We start from the raw sequence: 11,424 nt of genomic DNA, 5'->3' as shown, positions 1-11,424 counted from the left end.
AGAAATGGGTGCTGTGGACATCCTTGACTTGTCTCTGGTCTCAAAAAGAGAAACTTGCAATATTTCACCATTAACTGTTAGCTGCAGACATCATCTTTTTTTTTTTTTTTTTTTTTTAAATAAATTTTTATTGTTCATATTATTACAAATGTTCCTTTCCCCCCCTTCTCACCCCACCCTCTGCCCTTTCCCCACCCCTCATTGTCCTCATCCATAGGTGCACAGTTTATGTTCAGTCTCTTCCCACATCCCCTTCTCCCCTTTTCCCCAAGAATAAACAGTTCACTCCCCTTCCATACCTCTGATTCTATTATATTCAACAGTTAATATTGTTCCTCAGTTTTTTTTTTTTTTTAGTTTCCTTGGTTTTTAGATTCACTTGTTGATAGTTACGTATTTGTTGTTCATAATTTTTATCTTAATTTACTTTCTCTTCCGAAAGAACCCCCTTCAGCAGTTCATATAATTCTGGTTTGGTGGTGATGAACTCCTTTAGCTTTTTTTTATTAGTGAAGCTCTTTATCTGACCTTCGAATCTGAGTGATAGCTTTGCTGGATAGATTATCTTTGGCTGTAGGTTCTTGCTATTCATCACCTTGAATATTTCTTGCCATTCCCTTCTGGCCTGCATGGTTTCTGTTGAGAAATCAGCTGACAATCGTATAGGTGCTCCTTTATAGGTAACTACCTTCTTTGCTCTTGCTTCTTTTAATATTCTCTCTTTGTCTTTTGCTCTTGGAATCTTAATTATGATTTGTCTTGGTGTGGTCCTCTTTGGATTCTTTTTGTTTGGAGTTTTGTGCGCTTCCTGGACTTGTAAGTCTAATTCTTTCACCAGGTGGGGAAAGTTTTCTGTCACTATTTCAGTATGTTTTCGATATCTTGCTCTCTCTCATCTTCTGGGACCCCCATAATTCTGATGGTGGTTCGCTTGAAGTTGTCCCAGAGGTTTCTTACATTATCTTCAACTTTCTGGATTCTCTGGCCTTCTTGAGTCTGCGGAGGAGTGTCTTCTGGCTCTTTATGATCCAAATCTTTGACTTGATTCTTGCGATCTTCCATTCTGTTTTTAGGACTCCATAAAATATTTTTTATTTCAGAGAATGTATTCTTTATTTCTTGTTGATCCCTTATTATTTCTAGTTGATCCCTTTTCATATCCTCATAGGTCTTGTTTATTTTATCGGCCTTTTCTAGGAGATTCTTGAACATCCTTATAAGTGTGGTTTTGAACTCTATATCCAGTCGCTTTTTGTCCTCCATTTCTTTCGTTTGTGATCTATTTGGTTTAGGCATTTTCGCAGGCAGCTTTCCTGATGGGGCGGGGTTTCAGGGTGGAGCCTACAGCCTTGGCTTCCGTCAGCCCCGCCCTATGCGACTCCTCAGACTCAGGGTCCTTCAGTACTTGTTGCGAGCGCCTCTGAGAGAAAGGTGCCCTTGATTTTCGCCTGCTGCCAAACTGTCTATGCTCTCCCCCAATGAGTCCGGTATTGGGGTTCAGTTCAGTTGGTAGTGGGATTGGAGGTGGCGTTCAGAGCAGTCTGGAGCCCCTGTCTCCTTTCCATCAGGGCAATCCCGCGGCACAGCCGACTGTCCCTTCTCTGCGTGCAGTGTGCGCGCCTCCGGGACCTCCTTTCGCCTCTTCCCCGGAGTCCCGCCTTACAGCCCGGCTCCCTATGGATGAGCCTGGGTCCCCGGGGTCTGGCCTAGAATTGGGGTTCAGAGCAGTTGGTGCTGGGCCCAGCACAGTCGGAGCTTTTCTCTCCTTCCCGCTAGGGAACGCCGGCCAGGCACTCGGCCTCCCTCCTCTCCGGCTCTGTCCTCTCCGCGTGCGCCGCGTGTCTCCGTACCTTGGGCTTTTACAGCTCCTCCGCGCTTCCTTCTGGTTTTCTCCTTGCTTCTTGTTGTAGAATTTCCAGTCAGTCGACTTTCCTGTAGTTCTGGGTAATGTCCATTTTATATTTTAGTTGTATTTTGTTGAAATTGTTGTGTGCGGCTGCGGCTAGTTGCCTACCCGAGCAGCCATCTTGGATTCTCTCTTCTGCAGACATCATCTTTATCAGATTACAGAAATTGTCTTCTATTAATAATTTCCCACATTATTTTTAAATTTTAAAATCATGAATAAATATCAATATTTTATCAAACGGGCTTTTGCATGTTGTTTTTTTGCCCTTTAATCAGTTTATGTGCTGAATTACAATGAATGGAGCCTCAGCAATCTTGAGAAAAAAGAATGAAGTTGAAGGGATCACAATACCGAATATCAAAGCCATTGTAATCAAAACAGCTGGGTACTGGCACAAGAACAGGCATATAGATCGATGGAACAAAACAGAGACCCCAGAAATTGACCCAAGCCTCTATGCTCAATTAATATTTGAGGAAGGAGGTAAGAGCACACAATGGAGTAAGGACAGTCTCTTCAATAAATGGTGTTGGGAAAATTGGACAGATGCATGAAACTAGACCACCAACTTACATCATACACAAGGATAAACTCAAAATGGATAAAAGAATTAAATGTAAGTCATGAAACCATAACAATCCTAGAATATACAAGTTGTAAAATCTCAGACATCTCTCATAGCAGTATTTTTGCCAATATGTCTCTTAGGCAAGGGAAACAAAGGAAAAAAATAAACGAACGGGACTATAATACATGAAACTAAAAGCTTCTACACTGCAAAAGAAACCACTAATGAAATAAAAAGATAACCCATTGCATGAGAGAACATCTTTGCCAACGATACATCTGATAAGGGATTAATTTCCAAAACAGTATATAAAGAACTTATACAACTCAACACCAAAAAGACAAACAATCTAACTAAAGGATGAGCAAAGGACTTGAATAGACACTTCTCCAAAGAGGACATACAGAGGGCCAATAGATCTATGAGAAAATGCTCAACATTACTGATCACCAGAGAGATATCACCTCACAACTGTGTCAGAATGGCTACCATCAATAAATCAACAAACAGCCAAAACTGGTTTGGCTCAATGAATAGAGCATCGGCTTGGGGACTGAAGGGTCCCGGGTTTGATTCCAGTCAAGGGCATGTACCTTGGTTGCGGGCATATCCCCAGTAGGGGGTGTGCAAGAGGCAGCTGATCGATGACTCTTTCTCACCGATGTTTCTAACTCTGTATCTCTCTTCCTTCCTCTCTGTACAAAATCAATAAAATATATATTTTTTAAAAAGTATGTAGTAACAACAACAACAACAACAACAAAAATCAACAAACAAGTGCTGGTGAGGTTGCAGAGAGAAGGGAAGCCCAGTGCACTCACTGTTGGTGAGAATGCAGACTGGTGCAGCCACCGTGGAGAACAGTAGGGAGTGTTCTCAAAAAGTTAAAAATAGAACTGCCTTTTGACCCAGTGATCCCATTTCTGAGAATATTTCCTAAGCATCCTGAAACACCAATCAGAAAGAATATATGCACCCCTATGTTTATAACCAAGATCTGGAAGCAGCCCTAATGCCCATCAGTAGATGTTTGGTTAAAAAACACTGTGGTATATTTACACAACAGAATACTATGTAGCTGTAAAAAGGAAGGAATTCTCACCTTTTGTGGCAGCATGAATGGACCTGGAGATTATTGTGCTAAGTGAAATAAGCCAGTCAGACAAAGACAAATACCATTGATCTCACTTATATGTGGAATCTAATGAACAAAGTAAATGGATGAATGAAACAGAAAAAGAGGACTGGATACATGGGACAGGCTGACAACTGTCAGAAGGGAGGTGGGTGGAGTGATGGAATGAAGAAGATTAAGGGAACAGCTAAAGAACAAATGTGCACAGCCCATGGACACAGATAACAATGTGATGAGGGCCACAGGGAGGGGGACCCGGGATGGGATTTGGGTGAAGGTGGGCAAAGGAGGGAAAAGGGGTTGGGGATGTAATAATGTCAACCATAAATATAAAATATAATTTTAAAAAATCAACCTTGGGTTTCTGTGATTGGCCCATTTTGATTGTGGTACTTTTTTATAGATTGATGGATTTTTGTGGTTAACACTTTATTAAAGGATATTTCATTCAAGTTTCTGAGCAAAAGTGGCCTATAACTTTTTTCTTTTCTCCCCCCCCCCCCCCCCCAAAAAAAAAATATCTTTGTCCTATGTTGGTGTGCAGGTCATGTTAGCCTTATAAAATGAGTTGGGGCTTGCTCCCTCTTTCTCTATTCTTCAGAAGAGATTGTGGAAGACTGAAATCGTGTCATCTTTGACTGTTGGAACTTGCCAGTGAAGCGATCTAGAGTTGAAGTTTTCTTTTCGGAAAGGGTATTTCAGTCCTTCACTAATATAGGATTTCTTAGTTTTTCTGTTTTGTCTTGAATCAAAATTAATATTTTATGCCTTTCTAGAATGCTTATTTCATTTACATTTTTAATGTATTGACTCAAAGTTGTTCAAAACATCTTCTTTTTTTCTGTAATGTTGGTGGCATCTATAGTGACATCCACTTTTTATTCCTAATATTGTGTGTGTGTGTGTGTGTGTGTGCGTGCGCGCGAGTGCGCCATTTCTGTTTTTCTCTAGGGAAATTTTATTCAGGAAGTTGTCAATTTTGCTGTCTTTTCAAAGCCCTGACCTTTGACTTTGTTGGATTAGCTCTATTTTAATTTTTGCTTCCTTATTTTATTCATTTCTGTTCTTGCCTTTATTACTTACTTTTTCTTTTATTATATTTGTTTTGATATTCTTTTTCCAACTTATTGCGGTAAAGGTTTATTTTATCATTTTTCAGCTCTTCTCTGATACATGCATTTAAAATTATAAAATTTCTTTCTATGTACTGATTTATCTACACATATAAATTTTGATATGAATTTTCTTTGTTATTAATTGATTCAAGTATTTTCTGGCTTCCTTTATGAGTTCTTCTTTAACCATCTGTTATTTAGAAGTGTATTTTTAAATTTCTTAGCATATGGAAAATTTTGAATTATCTCATTATTGACTTATACTTTAGTTATAAGAAATAGCTGTTTAGATAACATGCTCCATATGATTTAAATTCTTTAAAATTTTGTAAGACCAGCTTTATAAGCCAGATTATAGTCAAATTTTACAAATTGTCATATGTGCTTGAAAATAAGATATTGGATGCAGAGTTATCTAAATATGTCCATTAGGTCAAGCTTGTTCATTGTTTTGTTGAAATCCAGTGAATAGAGACTGCAAATGCTCACTTCTACCTGATTTTCTCTCTTTTCTAGAGACATTGGTAAACTACACTTCTCAGTACCCTTGGAGATGGGAGAGATGTAAATGGGCCCTGGCTGAATAGCTTAGCTGGTTAGAGCATCATCCTAATATGCCAAGGCTGTGGGTTCATTTCCCAGTTGGGGCACATACAACAATCAGCCAATGTATATAATATCTCTCCTTTCCTCTTTCTCTAAAATCAACAAAATATCCTATATAATAAAATCCTAATATGCAAATTGACCGTCACTACAACACACAAGATGGCTGCCCCCATGTAGACACAAGATGGCCACCACAAGAGGGCCAGCAGGGGAGGGCAGTTGGGAGCAACCATGTCTGCAGGGGAAGCCAGTTGGGAGGGACCAGACCTGCAGGGGAGGACAGTTGTGGGGGCCTGGCCTGTAGGAAAGGGCAGTTTGGGAGGGGGGGAGACCAGGCCATCAGGGGAGGGCAGTTGGGTGCAACCAGGCTTGCAGGAGAGGGCAGGTGGGAGGGACCAGGCCTGCAGGGAAGGGAAGTTTGGGGGGACAAGACCTGCAGGGGAGGGCAGTTAGGGGGGAACCAGACTTGCAAGGGAGGGAAGTCAGGGGCAATTGGGCTGGCAGGGGAGCAGTTAGGCATCAATCAAACTGGCAGGGGAGTGGATATGGGGTGATCAGGCTGGCAGGCATAAGTGGTTAGGGGCAATCAGGCAGGAAGGCAGGTGAGCAGTTGGAATCCCTGTGGATTGTGAGAGGGATGTCCCAGATTGGAGAGGGTGCAAGCTGGGCTGAGGGACACCCCCACACCCATGCATGCATTTTGTGCACAAGGCCTCTAGTATACATATAAAAAAAGAGATGTGAATGGAAGTGAGACATGTAGCTTCCAGGCCAAGGCATTTAAAGCCTGTGCTATCTTCCCACTTTCTCTTCTTGAGAAGCATCTGCGGAAACCACAGGATAAATTGGCAGAAACATGTGATGGGAGGGCCTGGGTCCCTGGGTCACTGCATGGAGGAGAATAGCCTTGGCAATTGCTGATCCCACTGGGCTCTGTGTGAAATAGGAACCTCTGTGGTATGACACCACCAAGACTTCGGATCTTTTTGTTACTGCAGCATAACTTACCCATCTTCTACATCCATACTGACTTTTTGTCTTCACGTTCTGTCAAATACTGAGAGAGACGTATTGAACCTTCCATAATGATTTGGATTTGTGTATCTCTCCTTAGAGCTCTATCAATTTTTTGTTTTGCACATTTTGAACCCATGTCATTAGGTTATAGATCACATGTGTCAAACACAAGGCCCGCGGGCCAAATCCGTCCCGCCAGGCCTTGCAATGTGGCCCGCACCGCGCTGTCATCACTGCACTCCGCTGCGTTTCCATCACAATGACAGTTTATGACTGTTCAGTAAACCATTTGGCCCGCGATTTAGGCTGGATTTTAGATTTTGGCCCCTTCTCTGATTGAGTTCGACACCCCTATTATAGATAATTAAAACAGGTCTGGTAAATTAAAACATTAACTCTACACAATGCTCTTCTTATCTCTAGCATTATTATTATTATTTTTAAATATATATATTTTATTGATTTTTTACAGAGAGGAAGGGAGAGAGATAGAGTTAGAAACATCGATGAGAGAGAGTCATCGATCAGCTGCCTCTTGCACGCCCCCTACTGGGGATGTGCCTGCAACCAAGGTACATGCCCTTGACCAGAATCGAAGCCAGGACCTTTCAGACCGATGCTCTATCCACTGAGCCAAACCGGTTTCGGCTCTAGCAATATTATTAATGGTGTTCTTGGAAATACAAAAATTTTAAATGTTTATGAAGTCCACTTTATCAGTCTTCTCTTTTATCACTTGTGCTTTGGGTGTTGTATCAATTGCTCTATTTTTTTTTTTTTTTTTTTTTTCATCTGGGTGGATTCAGTTTGTGGAAACTCTCCAGGCTGTTACAATCTGTACACTTTTATGCATATGTATGGAAGACTTCCAAGTTTTTTTTAAGGGGCTGATAAGAATTGCAACTTTTCCCACTGGGTCGTTGTGAGGACTGAATGGGTGGCAGAATGGATGCTTAGTGCTTAGCACAGCATCCGGCACTACATATTGCTAAATCATTTTCTGCTGCTGTTGTTATTATTGCTAACATCAATTCTATGCCTCTCGCTGGGTGGGTAGTCTTGGCGGGGAGCACTTCCCCGGTTTCAGGTCTCACTCTCCTCATTTGTTCAATGGGCTGGTACAACCACTTCACTGAGGCTACCGGCCTCTCAGTGACACGCGATACAACACCGCCAAGCCTCAAGCCCGCTCCGGAGGCCTGTGTCAATAGAACAGGAAAGGAGAAAAAGAAAGACCAGGTTCATGACCGAGGGAGACAGAATGCCAGGGCTGTGAAAATCTGGGATGCCGCCAGGCGCTGGCTGCACGCCCCTTAGCGTCTCCACGGGCAGGCCGGCCAGCCCCGAGAAGGAATGAAGGGGAGCGTTGGCTTCCAGGTGGAGCCGGGCCTGGTGGTGCCAGGTGGTGCCAGGGTGACCGACTGGTTGTGGAATTGTCAGAGACCACACCTCCCTCTTCCCCCTGGCCCCACACACAGATTGCCCCTCTCTTATTCCAGTTCCCCGTTGTTGCTCAAAGAGCCCTCTCCACCCACCCCTATCTCCTCTGTGCCTGCCTTGCCCTGGAGATCCCACCCAGGAAGCCTCCTCTGCCCTTCCGTCCACTGGAGCTCCCCACAGCCACTCCCAGGATCCCACTTTAACCCCAGTGCTCCCTCATATCGGCTTTCACTCACTTCCCTCCAGTGGAAACCACAAAAATAAAACCCAAATCCTGCTCTGATCCCAAGGACAAGTCGGATGGAGAGCATGTGAGATCTTGCTCCTGGGCGTGGGTTATCCGTTTGGCTCTTATAAAAGTCTTTAAGGGGTGGGGGCTGGGAAGGCAGAGGTTTTCAGGGGCTTGAAGCTTATATCATCGGGGAAATTCATATTCAGGTACAACACGCATGTAGAAAAGGCACGCACCGTAAGCATGCACCTCTACGCATTCCCCCAAACTGAGCACACCAGGGCGAACCAGCGCCCCAGCTCAGGAATCAGACCGCTACCAACCCCCCCCCCCCCCCCCCCCCCCCCCCCCCCCCCCCCCCCCCCCCCGAGGCTTCCCTGGCTCCCCTGCCAGTGGCTCCCCAACCCCTGACGACTCTAACCGACTCCCACCATCGCAGAGGAGTTTTGCCTGGCGCGGAACTAACAGGAACAAACCATCCGGTGTGCACCCCTGTGTGGCATCTTCTGTGGAACGTGTTTGTGAGATTCCAGGGACCACGCACGCAGCTGCCGCTTGGCCTCTCTCCTTCTTAGAATGTTAGGTTGAGTGACTGGACCGCAGTGGACATGCCACCCCATCAGCGGTGGATGTTCAGGTTGTTTTCAACTCTGGGACAGTGTAAGGAAAGGTTGCTAGGAGCACTCTTGCACGTTTTCGGAGGACACCCAGACTTGGCATTTCTGTTTAAAAAAAATATATTTTATTGATTTTTTACAGAGAGGAAGGGAGAGGGATAGAGAATTAGAAACATTGATCAGCTGCCTCCTGCACACCCCCTATTGGGGATGGGCCTGCAACCAAGGTACATGTCCTTGACCGGAATCGAACCTGGGACCTTTCAGTCCGCAGGCCAACGGGCTCTCTATCCACTGAGCCAAACCGGTTAGGGCCAGACTCGGCATTTCTGTTGGGTAAACATCATGAGGGGATTTTCGGCCTCATAGGAAATGAGCGGTCGTCTGCTTGGGAAAGTACTGCGGACGGCTTCCCAAGTGGCCCTTCAATCTCCCCCCATCTCTCACCACCTGACGGTTTTCTGGTTCCACGTCTTCACTGTGTGTGTGTGGGCTCTTTGTTTTATCTCCTCTGGTGAGAGGATGCTTGAAACGCTGGCTCATGATTGCCATCAAAACACCGTGGTGTTCATTTTAATTTGGGGGCACCATCTTTAAGAAAAAGGATATAAAATGATGACTATAAAATTGGGTAAAAAATGATTGTTTATTAAGAACGTGGAAAGGAATCATAGCACATTGCTGGAGATTTTCAAGCTTCGGATTCCTTTCTTCTGAGATCTCCCAGAAGCGTTTACATGGAAATGGATCCTGATAGCGCCCTGGCCCCGGTCCTGCCTGGAGCTGCAGCAGCTGCCTCCGACCCTCCTGTGTGGCAGGCCGTGCAAGTGAGGGTCCCGGAGCTCTGAGCCATTCGCTCCCCGGGAAATGGCCTCCTGCCTGGCCCTCACCACCTCTGCCCCCGCCCACCCCACTTTCCTGGCCTGACTCCTCTTCCTTAAGGGATCAGCTTTCTCATTAGCTTCTCAAAGAGGCCTTCTTATTTCATAGACCCTCTAATTTCGTAAATCCATGTCACGTGACAGAAGACAACAGAGCAGGAGGTTAGCAGCAAATGCCGTGGAGCCAGCCTGCCTGGTGGGTGCCCTGGCTGCACTGTTTTCCAGCTGTGTGACCTTGGATATGTGGTATAACCTCTCTGGGCCTCAGCTCCCTCCTTGTGGAGCAGAGGAGGCAATGCCAGCTCCTCCGCACAGTATGTTCTGAGGGCCCAGCAAGTTAGTGCAGGTGATGCCTTGAGAGGATGCTTGGCACCCTGTTCATGACTGCCGTGCTGGTCCCATTATCCCGAGCCCTGGTCTCTCCTGTCACATCTCACCTCGCACTGGCAATCTGCTTTAATGCTATTCCTCCTCCCCCCCCCAAAACAACAACAATAACAATAACAACACAACACAAACAAAACAACCCATATCCTATAGTCATTACCCACTCCCAGTCCCTCAATCCCTCCAGCCCCAGGCAATCACCAATCTACTTTCTTCTCTATATACTAGAGGCCCAGTGCACAAAATTCATGCACGGGTAGGGTCCCTAAGGCCTGGCTGGCAAACAATGGGACTTTCCAGCCACATGCTGGGACCTTCCTTCATTCCGCACCACCCCCTGGTGATCAGCGCACATCATAGCAAGTGAGCAAACTCCTGGTCTCCCAGTAGAACTTCCAAGGGGACACTTTGCATATTAGCCTTTTATATATATAGATTTGCCTCTTTGGGACATTTCATATAAATGAAATTGTGCAACATGGGGTCTTTTGTGACTGGCTTCTTTTTGTGAAAGAGGTATAATGAGTATAATGTTCTCAAGGTTCATCCATGTTGCAGCATGTACTGGGACTTCACTCATTGTTATTGCTGAATATTTCCTTTTCTTGGATATGTTACGTTTTATTTATACACTCATCAGTTGATGGACTTTCTGGTGGTTTCCACTTTTTGGCTGCTATGAGGAATGCTGCTATGAACATTCCTGTGCGAATTTTTGTCCAGTCACATGGAGTGGAATCGCTGGGTCCTGTGGTAACTGTTTGTGAGCCCAGCCTCTAGCTCCGGCTTTCTCAGGCCTGGGGTGCTGATGGGGAAAGACTTGCCATTTCCATTGCCCGGGGTCTGGGGATCAAGTTCTCCCTTCCACTTTCCAGACCTTTCTGTGAGATGCTGTGGTGGAAAGAGTCAATGGAGTCTAATTCCTGCTCCACCATCGGCTCACTGGGTAACATCGAGTGAGCTACCTGACATCTCTGCACCTCTGCTTCTCCAGTGGGGAAATGGGATGACCATCTCTATGGCTGCTCTGAAGACTGGCCGAGACGACAGAAACCCAGCTTTCTGTTCATTCACTCAGCGTGTTCGTTGCTGACTGACGTGCCTCACGCTGTTCACAGCAAATGAGACGCACTAGCCCTAGCCCTACAGCCTCGTGTTTACACGTGTAACCTCTTGTTTAAGCCTCACAGTGTCCCTGGAGGTGGACCTACCAGTATCCTTCTCCCACGAGAAGAATGGAGAGCACTCTGGAGCTGAGCTCCTTTCCTCCATTCCCCCCTCTGAACTTAAGTTTAGGACCTTCGAGAACCAAATGTTGTGAAATTTTGTGGAAGTCGCCCACACAGCCAAAGAGAGGACCATTGTATAACGGTACAGTTGGCACATTTTCACAGGCCGAGTGTGCCTGTTTGCCCAGCACTCAGATGAAGAAAATCAGACCATTTCATTCCTGCCTCCCCGCCGCCAGGGACAACACGGCCCCGACTTCTCACACACAAAGGAGTTCTGCCTGC

Source organism: Pipistrellus kuhlii, unplaced genomic scaffold, assembly GCF_014108245.1.
Source record: "Pipistrellus kuhlii isolate mPipKuh1 unplaced genomic scaffold, mPipKuh1.p scaffold_m20_p_6, whole genome shotgun sequence".
Lineage (NCBI taxonomy): Eukaryota > Metazoa > Chordata > Mammalia > Chiroptera > Vespertilionidae > Pipistrellus > Pipistrellus kuhlii.
The sequence above is the reverse complement of the archived record's forward strand: the minus strand, read 5'-3'. Positions refer to the sequence as shown.